The sequence below is a fragment of the Cydia amplana genome, chromosome 1 (assembly GCF_948474715.1).
Source record: "Cydia amplana chromosome 1, ilCydAmpl1.1, whole genome shotgun sequence".
Lineage (NCBI taxonomy): Eukaryota > Metazoa > Arthropoda > Insecta > Lepidoptera > Tortricidae > Cydia > Cydia amplana.
Genome location: NC_086069.1, coordinates 7,006,557 through 7,021,895, shown reverse-complemented (window position 1 = coordinate 7,021,895; position 15,339 = coordinate 7,006,557).

Below are 15,339 nucleotides of genomic sequence, written 5' to 3'. Positions count from 1 at the left end.
AATAGAAACAATATTAAAATATATATTCAGAAAAATATACGGAAATGAAAAAAAAAACATTTTGTCCATATCGTATGGGTAAAGTAAAATGACACACTAAGCAAGGACATAAATTCATAAGTACAAAAAATTCTATGGACAATTGGACATACATAGTTTACAAAAATAATGTTTTGTCTCCTTTAGAAACTGAAATAGACAACCACAATTACCTACATCAAAGATTTCTTAGTTTCCGAATGTCAAGTAAAATAAACTGTTTGAAATAATAACATTCGGTTAATTGCCTAATGAAAATACATAGGTAATTAAAACAATTGACGAATCTGCACGCACTCAACACATTTGAAAAGATCGACATGACTATGACTATTCGTAGGATTAGTGTGAGGTATTTAAAATGAATCACAGGTTACAGTGTCGTTTTACAATAACTTAATTATTTATTTGTCTCTCTTCTTCTCCCGGCCGATTTCGGCCACAGCGACTGCATTATATTACGCCTAGGAGCGGGAACTGAGCTGGTCCGCTCGCTCGTGCGCCCTCATGTGACTGCAGTACCCAATCTTCGTCTGCAGTGCTCGTCCACACCGAGGGCATGTCAGGACCATCAACGCTGAAAGCTGTAGGTGGTAGGGCCTTTACAGCATCTCGTTTATTATCAAGGCCTACCCTCCTCCCCTCTTCAAAATCATCAACCTTTAGATGCACCAACAGTCTCCACTCCGGACGCTTCGCCGCTTGCGCTTCCCACTTGATTACAATATTTCCTTTTTTATTAAAAACCAAACCTATTTGTCTTACCTACTGTGATTTATGTTTGCTAAACAATTTCATTTAATAGAATTGAATTAATTTCCATAATCTGTGTGAATGGCCATTAGCCTAATTTTAACGGCATGATAATTTCTTCACATCCAGGTCGTCGTTCTAGTAGGTAGGTAAGGTAGGTATTCTCTAATCGAAGTCGGCTGTGCCGAAGCATGTCATGCCACTTCCATTGTTATCAATATTCAAATTAAGATGATTGAAATTTCAAAATAATAAATGCACGTTCTATAGAACGTTCTATAGTTATATATAACCGACCGACCGTTTGACGACCGGTTTGGCCTAGTGGGTAGTGACCCTGTGAAGCCGCGGTCCTGGGTTCGAATCCCAGTAAGGGCATTTATTTGTGCGATGAGCACAGATATTTGTTCCCGAGTCATGGTTGTTTTCTATGTATTTAAGTACTCGTATTTGTACATTATATCGTTGCTGAGTACCCACAACACAAGCTTTCTTGAGCTTACCGTGGGGCTTAGTCAATTTGTGTCATAATGTCCTATAATATTTATTTATTTATTTATTTATATAACTGTACAGTTCTTTATATTACATGCTTACCTAAAACCTGCATTTAAACATTATTTCAATATGTCTAAATGCTTTTATTCATTGTACCTTCTTTCGTGCCTGTGACAGCGGTCAGCCAAATGGGATTTTACGTTTGGAAGGTTTTGATACTATAGAATTTTTCAGCTAGTTTTAAACATTTAGCTAATGTTATTAATAATAACTTATTATAAACTTTCGCCACACCCGGGTTATCAAAATAAACTAGTCTAAATTCGATTTCAATCCCTCTATCGAAAGATAAGAAAGTCCATTTCTTTATTTTTATCCAATTTCACGGTTCGAATGCTGAATCATTTTCAAATGTTTATTTGTCACTGTCGCGCTTCAAATACGGTTAACGATGCGACTTTCCGTAAGTGAAATGAAATACAGTTACAAGAAATTATATATTTCACGCCTTTAATGTTACTACATTACGGTAAGTTAGTATAATTAGTCACATTTAGTCCATCAAGTAACAATAAACCATTCAGATGTGTATTAATTAAGCAATTAAGTAAATTCAGTTCTAAATCAAACTCCACGAAAATGTTCATCGATTCGTCGAAGTCGTCGAAGAATAAAAAGTGGGGCATCTTTTAATAAATGTTATCAGCTGATCGCGCCACCGGCCAGCCATCCGCTAATGGTCGTCGTTTACTGTAGGTACCTACCTATATTGAATGCCTTCTCCGTAGATTTAAGTTGTATTCGTATAAGGGCCTCTATAAACCTCACCGATAATTGCATGCAATTTGCGTTACATTGCGGCATTTGCCCAATGGCTTATTAGATTCCAAAGCCAATGATTGTTAAAAGTTTTTAGCTAATAAAGGTAATATTAAGGAGCTGAGACAAGCCCAGAGGGAGGAAATGGAAGGGACGAGAGTGAAATTGGAAAATCAATCAATTTTATTCGTTGCACCTACTTAACCGGCAATCATCTAAAATCGCATGCTCAGTGCTCTGAGTTGCAAGGTATGTAGAGGCTCGTAGGCTCAATATCAATCTCAAAACTCGTACATACATACCTCTATTACTGACGTACCTATCTACAGATAAGATATTTTCCTTTGATGCAAAGGCTCACGTGCTGACATGCGATTCAAAATTCTTTGCTTAAACGACGGATACCAAAACGTCTAAAAACAACTACTTTAAAAAATACGACAGTCGAATGTCAGTCTTACGCTTTGAATACAATAGGATAGGACACACACACAATATATATATATATATATATATATACCTTGATAAGGGTTAAGAAGAGCAAAGACGTTATAAATTCTACTACTCTTACTCTCTCGATTATAATTTGAGCGATCGGGCAGAAAATATTGATAATTAAACGATTTGACAGTATAAAATGCCTAGCTACCTAATGACTGCTACAGTCACATACAGACCCTACGCTACACATCTCTAAGCTAGTTTTTGTTACTTATGACACTAAGAGACCTCTAAAGAATTTGATTGTTTGTAAGGGTTCCGTACTTTTTATATTATCTCCTTTATTTCATTTGGATCTTAAATTAGGGTTTTACAATGTGAGTATAAAAGTACAATACCAAAACACTTACAGAACATTACAAAAATATACAAAACCTTATAAAAATACACACATTATAAAAAACCTAACCTAGAATGCCGCCGGCAGCGGGGCAGGGCCCAAGCTACCGGTGGTCAGGGCCGCAGAGTGAGGAACTGACGTACTATACGGTCTATACGCGCCGTGTCCAAAATTACCGCCTTCTGCATCTGACCCTTGATCCAACCACCCAGAGAGTCTCTCTAGAGGGCGAGACTCTTCGCTATGAGACCGTTCGCTGACACGACTATAGAAACAATGATCGTCGAGTCAACATCCCACATGGCGGCTATCTCGTGAGCTAAGTCTAGGTACTTGCTGGATTTTTTTTATTTATTATTGTATTTTTTGTGTGATTCGATATTAAGAGACTAATCTCTAAGCAATTATAAATATTATAATACCTACTAAAAAAATGTGTCAATTATTTAGTTACCTGCCTCATATGTCAGCTGATGGGTCATTTGCAGCCAAATTCCAAATCCTTTGTTTTTCAAGCTCTTTAGCATTCAGTTTTACCTCTTGTTAGACACGGATGATGAGGAACAGATGATCTTAATTATTTGTCCAATGTGTCAATCTGGCCGTCGGTAGCGATCTGGAAGTCAATGCGCGTGCGGCGACGTGGCCACTCAATGCCGATCGCTCTTCCTTCCGTTAAGTATGTTTGACGACAGCCCGGTTAACTATAGCGTTTATAGCTCATTCGAGTTTAAAAAACAAGTTAGCGGAGCACCAAAATTTATAAAGACAAAAAGTATTTCAGCAAGTATGTCATAAAAGCCTAGAGATTTGCGGTATTTACACCACACATACCGAAAAATGACCGTTGTTAAGCCCCCATGGGGTCACCAGTCTTATAAATGTGTTATAATTAGAGGTCGGTCATTTTTACGTGACCAACAACGGATAGTTATCCTTCCCTACTTCAACTATACTGTTGAAACTTGGTAAGTAGATGTATTCTGTGAACCGCATTAAGATTTTCACACAAAAATAGAAAAAAAAAACAATAAATTTTGGGGGTTCCCCATACTTAACTGAAACTCAAAAAAAATTTTCATCAAACCAATACGTGTGGGGTATCTATGGATAGGTCTTCAAAAATGATATTGAGGTTTTTAATATAATTTTTTGCTAAACTGAATAGTTTGCGCGAGAGACACTTCCAAAGTGGTAAAATGTGTGTCCCCCCCTAGCTGTAATGTAACTTCTAAAATAAGAGAATGATAAAACTAAAAAAAATACATTACCATGCAAATTTCCACCGAAAATTGGTTTGAACGAGATCTAGTAAGTAATTTTTTTTTAATAGGTACCTACGTTATAAATCCCCTAAATACGGAACCCTTCATGGGCGAGTCCGACTCGCACTTGGCCGCTTTTTTTTGCTAACTTGCACCACGCGCCATGATGAAAAAGAAACATTCATTCGATATTTATCGATCGGACTTAAAATAAACACGTTTTTACCGTTGCACAGTGTAAAAATTTAAAATAACGTACATTTTATGATAAAAAACTGTATAGGTACCTACACCATTACAATAATTTACACAATATAATATAATTGGCTTATGTTCCAGTAACAATATTTATAGTTATTTTTACATTTAAAAGAGACCTTCCCTTATGTACTCGTAACAACACACACAATATACCTACCATGCCCTCAAATTTCATCCTTCACCTTTGTTCACCATGGTTAAAATGCCTGTGATCTACCGACCTGTCTCCGAGTCAACGCCTGTGACCGAGACACGCACAGCGAGCTGCAAAAGTGGTACTTACCCACTTTAGAATGGAATTTAATGGGTGTGCCCTTTTTCAGCTAGGTGTAAGTACATGACGAATCTATAATGGTTCTTTTTTTGGTATTTTGACATAATAAAACGTAGGTACGAGTATAACACGTATTAGGCAGGACAGGTTTGTTTTTTATGTATTCTTGTTCTTCATAGATCAATTAATGCTTCGAAAAGATAAACGAATAATTTGGAACTAGGCTAATGGTACTTCCACTTTGGTAATTATTAAATCTATTGATTTAATTTCATGTTCACGTCCAAAGGCTCTATATCTGAGAAAGTAGAAAGTAAAAATATTGTTTATTTGTAAATGTTATTCTTATTGTAGGGGCGCTAGCGGTAAGAGCGTGCGACTTTTAAACCGGAAGTCGCGGGATCAAACCTCGGTTCGTACCAATGAGTTTTTCGGAACTTATGTACGACATATTATTTACCAGTCGCTTTTCGGTGAAGGAAAACATCGTGAGGAAACCGGACTATTCCTAATAAGGCCTAAGTTTTCCATCTGGGTTGGAAGGTCAGATGGCAGCCGCTTTCGTAAAAACTAGCGCCTACGTCAATTCTTGGGATTAGTTGTCAAGCGGACCCCAAACTCCCATGAGCCGTGGCAAAATGCCGGGATAACGCGAGGAAGATGAAATGTTATTATTATATTGATAAATTAATCGCTTATTAAGTGTGATTAAGCATAAGTGAAATCAAGATAGGTACATACATAGTTGGTATTTAATACCAAGCATAATTATAATTCTTTTTTTTTGTTAAGTTCAACACCAAACACTAATTTAGTTAAATTATATAGGGTCCATCTTTGTTTTACAAAATTAAGATAGTATAAAATGTACGCTACGTACCTACCTGCTTGCTTCGAAAATAGCATCCACCTGTAACAATACAAAGTACTAGGGTGACTGCTATAGTTATTGGCAACTACATAGTAATTGGCCACTCCTAACAAATCAGAAAGAAATAAGCCATTGAAAGTATTGAAACCTTATTATTAAGAGTGGCCAATTACTATGTATTAGTGGTCAATAACTATAGCAGTCACCCTAATATGTTCTTAAAAATATTAGGTAGGTACATACCGTTAAACGCAAATCTACTAAAAAAGGTAGTGAGTTCATAAAATACAAAATATAGACGTTTTCAAATATAGAAATATCTCCGAAATTCAAGCATGGCAGTTATTTTCAGGGCAAGTCCCTGGGCACTTCATTGATGTGAAAGCTTCCATGAAAATTGACACTTTTTTTAACAAGCGTATTTTTTAAGGTAATAAGGGCGGATTACAGAGAGGCACTTAATGCGGCGTGAATTAAGACGCATTAAATATGAAAGTAAACAATTCAACCGTTTATTACACGCATTTTATCCGTGCGTGTCTGTTTAGTGTTGTTTTGCAATGTTGACTTTATTTTATTCGGAATAAAGGTATATTTGCAAGCGAATAACTGCGTAAGATACGAAGTTGGGAGAGCAAGTTAAAATTTGGTTCCTTTCCCTGGATAACAACTGGTTTGGGGACCGTTGCTCGACCCACGCCTCGGTATTGATCTCATTGTTTGATGCGTTGCATTTTTCGAATTGTCATACATTAAATGCCATTCACAGAAAAGTATACCAATACAGGCTGATGTTAAACTGCAGAATTTATAAATATGGACGATCCTCTCTATCAAGGCTGAGACACATAATACATATAAAGTCTCTGCTCTTCCTGTGTTGACTTTCCTCTTCTCGCACGCTATGAGATGACTGCCATTGGCTAAGACTCGTGGGCCACATGGGAATAAACCATAACTTAATATTGTACGAGAATAAGCAAAGATCAACTAAACTAAAGAAAATAGGTAGGTATAGGTATAATATAAACATTTATATCAGACCTTGGTCCATACACTGTTAGTTTTAAATTTAATTATAGGTAAGTAATGAATGAATAAATAACGACAAACAACCGACTGTCGCTTTCGAATTATATTTACCTGCAAGTTTTGCAAGTGTACAAAAATATTTCAGATTCTAAAATGAATGTACATATTCGGACGGATACCTTCATTGATACATTAGGAGAATTTCAGAGAAATGGATTCATTTTTTATGTTATAGTTATTAAACTATTTCACTCAAGAATCAGTTCAGTATAAAAAATATAGATATATAATTTATAAAGGATAATTTGTGGCACCCTATGCAGCGGCTTTTCGCTTCTTTCGGCGAGCACATATAACCGCTCTGCAGCCGCAGCGCGCCGCACTCGTGCGCACGCCGTCGACAACACAACCGTGAGTACACGCATCACATCAATTACTTATATGTACTTATCATTCGACAAATCCAATGAAAACAGTGAGTTTGTGAAACTAGTGATTTCATATTTGAAAACTCGAAAAAAATCCGATAGTCTTTTCCGTTAAAAACATAAGCTCAAGTCCGAAATTCATTATAATCAAATAAACAAACAGTATGTGTTTTTTCTTTTTGCCAAAGAATAACAGAAAATAAACAAGCTATACGCATGCTTTCACATTTATGACTAATATATTTTAGTAAAGATTATATTATTTACACGTCTATGTATTCTACATACCTGTAAACCTTGCTATAGGCACCTTAACAGTAGTAGGTTCAAATTATTCATAACCGAACTTTTCCGGGAAGTAAAGAAAAGTACTTACTCCGGAAATGCAAGAGTTATCTATAATTGTATATATTTATGCACTTATTATACCCTGTCCACTTGACCGGTTCAGTTTGCATAACCTAACCGACTTTGTTGATTGTTTAAAAGCGAATCTGTGCAAATTATAATATTGCCATCGAAACGGACATTAGTGAACTTGACTCTGAGTGAAAGTTCCCGCTATCCACTCCGATTATGATAATTCTAACGGCTTTCGAAGTCCTTTGGCCACTAATAAAAGGGAAAATCGAAAGCCAAGTTTCTCCACGATCCCGGGACGATTGAACAAATGGCTCATAAATGAGCTGAAATTGGTAATAAATTTCCTGCTGTTTTTTTGACTTACATTACATTATTTCATTCATTTGTATGTACCTAGGTAATGTAGCTTATTCGGTTGTTAATGTTGTTACAGTGTACTAAATTAAAGTGATCTGATTCAAAATATTCGCCAAGGAGAAGTTAATTCTGTTATTTCTGGGTTAAGTTTAGAACTGTTAAAAACACACGTTCATTTGTTTTAATATTTGTTTAATAAGTGATATTCATACGCGGCGCGTGAATGAACCTAGCACGCGAGAGCCACACGCAAGTGATATTGCGGCCGTTTATTTTACTAATCCAGTGTCATAATATTTGATATTTGAATAATATCTAATCACAGAGTATAAAATATAGGTACGTTTTAAAAAAGATGGTAAATATTGAGACAGTTGAAAATATCGTAGCATAAAGCTTAAAGTCAATGATTAGGTTAAGTTTATATTGATTAAAAATCACTTGTAAATAAATATTAAGGTATTATTATTTCAGCAGTCTATAGCTCTCTCTCTCTCATCATTTTGATATACACTGAACTATTATTAATAGAAGGCAGAATTTAAGTTTCCCTTTCGGCCGGTGACCTTTGATGACAAAGGATATCGACACCCGTGAACACATTTGACTCCCTATTCGGAACAAGTCGACAAAGCCGCACCGTATCGGCTGATGATGTCTCTTCAAAGTAGATATGTGCGAAAGAGACGTAATGTTATTATTGCACAATGGTCGTTGGCAACGTCTCTGAATAAGGATAGGGAGGTAGTTAATATTCTGTGTGCCGGTGCATTCCTCATTTACGATGTGCAGGACGACAAATCACAATGATGACTAAAAACATACCGCAAGTTATCTAGTTTACGTGTTATGTTATTTTTATCATGTTTTCATTGTGCACAATAAAGAATATTTTTACTCCAATTATAAACAATGTAGGTAAATAAAATTGGGTAGAGGGTTTACGTGTTATATTTGATTACATATAGCTTTGATGGGTTCTGAGGCCAAGTAACACTAGACACTGTCAAAAGGAGTTGAGAATAGGATAGGCTGCTGCGTAATGTTAGGCTATGCGTAAGCGGCGATAGAGACGTGCGCCTGATTATTTATTTGCAGACAGAAATATTACTTTTTCTACTCCAGCACTTAAATGTGTCAATTAAATGACTGACAGTGATATCTAAAGCAATGTCATTTGAATGCTTTGTCTATAGGCTCATAAGATGACTGCTAGCAGTCATCTTATGAGTATAATACAACTGCTTTATTTTTTTTAAAGATACAAGTTCCGATCATCTTGATTGAAAGAGGTATGTTTTCATTTACAATAATAACTCTTTTTTTTTTTAAATAATAACTCAATTTTTTTTAAATAATAACTCTTTTTTTTTAATAATAACTCTTTTTTTTAATAATAACTCTTTTTTTTTTTTTTGCTGCAGCTGTCATAGAAAAAGTAATGTATGCAACAGCTCATAATTGGTTCTTAAAATTCTCGGGTCTTTTTTTACAAAACTCGACTACGTCTCGTTTTGTAACTTCGACCCTTGAATTTTAAGAACCCTTATTATATCACTGTTGCATAAACTACTATTAACTTATTATTATACGTAGTGATATAATTCATAAAACCGTATTTGTTCATCATTTACTTACTTTAACACAATCGTGTCCAATAGCAATTTTCCGTAACTTATAATAAATAAAGATAGATACATAATTAATTATTACTACATATTTGGCCTATTACGTGATTATATATTGGATTGGTCCTAATTAATACAGTAATTAAAACAAATAGTAATACCTTAAATTTACTAAATTTTACATTATGAATGAATATCGTATTAAGTATCGTATCGTATCAATGCCATGATATTTTAATACTCGAGTGACTTACATTCTATAACGCCCATAACCAACCTTGTAACGAGACCGTAAGGGATCAAAATATCAAACTATCATCATATCGTCAGAAACAAAAAGTCCTTGGCGTACTAACGTTACCCGCACATACGTCTTATAGACATACAGTCTGTGAATTTTTCACATATTTCACTCCTGGGGGCGTGTTTTATGCCTTTTGCTGAGTGTTTTATAGCCCTTTCAGGCCTATTGCAAACCTTTGACAGTTCATTGCTTCTGTAAATCAATCGCGTAAACAGTTGACTAGCAGCACGAACGTGCAGTGCGTGTGACTTTTTTCCAAAGACGTACGGAGTATTTACATGGTAGATAAAATGACTGAGCATTTTGATGAAAGGGGCATGAAAATATATCTTCCGGTCGTTTGTTTCTTGTAGGTATGGCAGGTTTTGGAGAAGTTATAATAGAAAATATTAATTAATTATTATACATAATATATTATAAATCGATCGGCCATTATTTATACTTAGGTACCTACTTCAAAACTTTAATTTAAAATTGAATCGAGGTTTATTAGCTTAGTAGTTTACTTCAGTGTGGGGAAATATTAATTTACATAGTTAGACATTATATTAGTTTGTCTGCTTTGCAAACAACTTAATATGTCTGTGGGTCTTTCAGCTCATAATCATAACCATGTGATAGATATATCAGCGGTAAAACTTAATTCAGGCTTTACTGTTTCGAAAGTCGCGTAAAAACTAAAAACCACCTTATTTCAGTGGAGTTAAATGATAAAAAAATGTTCGAGCGAAATGCAGGTCTGTACCCGACCCTAACTTGTGATTCTGACGTATAATTAAATTGCGAATAGGTAAGCTTCTTTGTTACCGATATAAACAGGAGTTATTTATGAGCTTCGGGTAGATATCGTAAAACTTTGTGATTTATCGAATTCTCCGGTACATTGAAACATATACCTAAGTTCGCCTGAGTTGGCTTATCTACCTATTTGACCCTAGGCTTATATAATTCTTATACCTAAATAATACAAGAATTAGGCAAACGTAAACATAAATGTATGTAATAAAAATATACTTAGTTTTCAATTACCTTACTTATTATTAATTATACAAACAAAGGCCATTAAACATCTAGATATCATAACTACTTAAATGAGAGGATAATAACAAAAAATATTGAATATGTATATGTCTACTGTTGACTAGTGTATGTACAATTGTACATAATAAGTACTTTTACATACATAACATGAACCGGAGTCAATTTAAATAGCACGAGAAATCATAAGTCCACTACTTAACTTAACTTAACTTTTAAAAATTATGAATCCTTTAGAATTCCTCTTTTTCATACAAAATAAATATTATCTTCAATGTACGCTGACATCAATGTGTTTGATGTTGCTTGTCACGCTTTAAACATAACAAAATTTGCAATACATTGCGTGTCAGAATAAACTTTAAAGTGTAATAAAAATCAAAACATGAGTTATTTTCAAAAGTTGCTGAACAAATGTTGGTCAGTTTGAGGAGTACAGCCTACAGTTTAATTTATTGCTCCTGTTACAGGAAGCACCCTGTATACATGAATTGTATATAATTGTTCGGACTGCGGAGTGCATGGTTAATAAAAAATGGTTGGTTAAATGGTTAGGTGGGGATAATAAAAGCGAGGACATCGTTCGGCGTAGAAAAATTGTGAACTTTTCTGGGTCTGTTTAAACACTCTCTAATATTTTAACATATTACTTACCTAACGTATCAACTATCTAGTAAGTAGTGTGCTCTTACTATTTTCCTAAGGCTAAACGTATATTCTAGAAAATAAGGTTGGTTTTCTTTTGTGTGAAAATCGAATGAAATAAAACAAACGCCACTCTGTTCCAATTGAAAATGATTTTTCATCAAACTTAATAAGTGGGTACTATAGCTAGACCGTTAGCCTTAGGAGGCTATAAGTTATAATAATTCATCGTGATACTTTATATTGATTTGAAGTCTTAGAAAGAAACTGTATCATTGTCTTCACCCTGTAATGGATGTTCTTCTTCTTCTTAATCTTATTAAGAGCTGACTATGACCTACAGTTAATCTAAATTCTAATAATCGTGCACATACCTAGTTAACCCAACCTCCTTGCATTGCGCAAATGGCATTTTGCACATCCTAAATTACATCGAAATGGCACCACAAAATCACGAATTAAAGCTATAGTCGCTGCTTAAATGCGTTCGTATCTGATGAACCGTTTGTTCGAGTATTCCCTTAACGCAACATAGTTTTATGTAAATGTTAACTCGTCCCGGCCCTTTTATGTAATCGTATACACTTATTTGATTATTGATTTGATAAACGGTGCGGAGCTAGTCTATTTCAGAATAGATAATGAGCATAATGACTGAATTTACCAGAATGTTTGTAAAAAATGTTGTTGCTGTGGCTTTGCACAAATCTATTTAATGATATTAATTATTTTTATTTAATTAATTCATACATACATACTCACATACATACATACACACATAATTAAGTACATTCACATAAACTTACACATTTCTTACACCTTTTTAACTTACTGAGACTTTAGTTAGGATAATAGTTAAAAATTTCTTATTTACCTAAAATATAATTGTTTTGATATTTATAGTGGCAAAATGTATCATTCGGTATTTCTCCAAGATCCCCACGATACAGGCTGTGCCTAGTGTGGGGATCGCTGTACTGCTTTTATTGATTATTGTATTTCCTGAAATAAATATATTTCGATTTTTTTTTTTAATTTGAATATCTGGGAGACCGAGCTTTGCTCGGAAAACATATGAACACTCAAAAATGCGCGTTCTCCCAGAGATAAGACCTGCTAGATCGATTTTTCGCGTGCAAAAACCCCCATATAGCAAATTTCATCGAAATGGTTAGAGCCGTTTCCGAGATCCCCGAAATATATATATAAATAAATATACAAGAATTGGTCGTTTAAAGGTATTTGATTACATAGATTAAGAAGTGGTCATAAAAAAACATCCAATTTACTTTTTCTGTTTAAGTTGATTTTTATTTTCTGCCAATTTATTTTCATTGCCTTTGAAGAAGCTTTAGTTTAGCATAATGCGATAGCTTTTTATCCTCATTTTAACGTGCGTCTGACCAATAAAATTGCTGCTCAACCTACCTATAGGTACCTATTTTTCGCTAAAACAGAAAAAGTGCCCTTGGTTTTACAACTCTAACAGGTGAAGCGCAGACTTTTCAGAAAACGATATCTTGGTTTATTAAATACTTCTTGGGGTCCTTGACAATCACTATTTTCACTCCCTTTCTAAAATACAATTTTCAATAATCCACAAATCCATCGCGTACTCGCGTCTAATACCATATATTATGTATATAAATCACATAAGTCCCACCCCGAACTTGCTCAGTCACCCACATATCACCTTTAGAGTGTGAGCGGAAAGAGAAGAGACGTAAAATGTATTGGACCCCATACATTTCACGACTCTTCTCTTTCCGCACAGACTCTATATATTTTTGTTTGGCATTCAATAAAAACATTACCTTAACGAGATTATTATGTCGAGAGTATGTTTACGCTTGGCCATCAGCTAATAAATACTTTGTCGCACAAGAGCACAATAGAAGGTAGACACTGGGTCAGTAGGCATCGTTAACTGGAGCAATATGCACCGTTAAGTGACAAATGATACCGTTAACTAAACGCCTGTCATCATTGTTCAACACTGTTGTCATTTCGACGTGAGAAGTGGGATATACTTGCATGCATTGTATTGTATTCAATTAAGGGTCGGTGTCTCTTCTCCTTTGTGTAGACGACGTGAATAAAACAATAGACAAACGTTTTTAAATACCAATACGTGTACACAGGACGAGAGATTAAGTTCTACGAGTACTTCAGAAAAAAATATTAATTAGAAACTACATTTAGCGCCACTTGCACCATCCCACTAACCCGGTGTTAACCGGTTAAAACGTTTTTCCAGTGTCAAATTTTACTGGTAACCATGGTAACTCCAGGTTTAACCGGTTAACTGCGGTTTAGTGAATGGTGCAAGTGGCGCTAAATATAGAGTCTAAAGTGATGCTTTATTTTGTTACTATATTACGAAAAAGGTATAAAAAGTATTGAATGATATTAAATCTGGCATACCTAGGGAGGTAGCAGGGGCTCGTATTATTTACCTACTAACTACGACTTTTAACCTTATCCTGAAAGTTGTATCACTGAAATTATTCATAGTTAATAACATAACTGTGGAACAATTTTTTTAACGTTTTTGGGAAAAATACATTTACAATTTTCCCAAATATCAAACGCCGAACTTTTATTTTCCCTTTTTCCATGCTCGGTTCGGGTAGTGATGTTAATTTGATTCGGCTAATGTGCGAATGAAGCACGCGGGCAAGGTAAACAGCTGGAATAATTACCTAGCTACCTTATGATTTCTCTGCTAACTATTGTTATTATTAAAGATTAATAAAAATTGTACAGCATAAAAAAAGACAATCCTTATAGAAAATGCTATGAAGGTAGTTCATTATTTTTGAAGTAAGTGCAACAATATTTTAATGTTGTAATTATTTGTTTATGTAAAAAATCTAAAAAGTCACTTGTTCCCCAATCCCGATTATTCACTGTCATCAAGAAATTTCAAGGAAAACTGAACTGTAACAATTTAATTTTTTTTTTATTCACCCACTTTTCCCACGCTACATTTAGACAGACAATTGTGATCTGCAGTAGTACTGCCGATTGCAGACCAACTTGTATCTACTTACTGCAAAGAAAATGAAATTTAAGAAATGCTATTTGCAAAATGCTAATTCGATACTATTATGAGACCTAATGGCTGACATTGTCATTTTTGGATAGTTAAACTCGTAAATACCTACTGTCAACATAATTTGGCACCTATATACACTTTTGTGTAATTTTGACTTCCATTTAATTTTCTTTTCACTCCATATTTCAGTTTCCTTACTTACATTACAATTACAGTAGGTAGGTTTAATAAGCCTAATAAGCTTTTGTATTACGACTGGTTGCAAGTTTCTACTTCAAAGGACAGTGAGACAAAAACAACATAGTTATTGAAATAATTGATGTTATAACATGTTAAGAATGTATATACATACATACACATTCCGAGACTTGTTTTTAATTTAATTCTAGTCATGTGGATTGTGAGCAAGCGAATGGCAAAACATAGCATCCCTTTATACGTAACTAAAATGGTATTCAACAATTTACTAGTACCTAGTTATCTAATATCCAATATTGTCATTCCAATTTTCCGGGCATTTATTAACTATGTAACCTTATAAATGAGGATGTGAAATTTAATCAAATTATTTTCCATATAATGCTCGTATGTAACATGACAAAATATGCCGTTTAACTTTATATATTACAGGCTTAAGAGATTAGTTTACATTAAATTGACATTTACCGGCCAGCGAGCTTTATAACTACAATGCTGTTATCTTTATTTTGTGTTCGACAGATACGGTTCATATTTTGGTTGACCTTATTGTTTGTATACGATTCATTATTAGGTTTGAAATAATAAATTAATTCTAAATCTAATAGATTAAAAACCATGTACCAAACACAAACTACATACTTATATAGGTCAGAAATATTTGTAG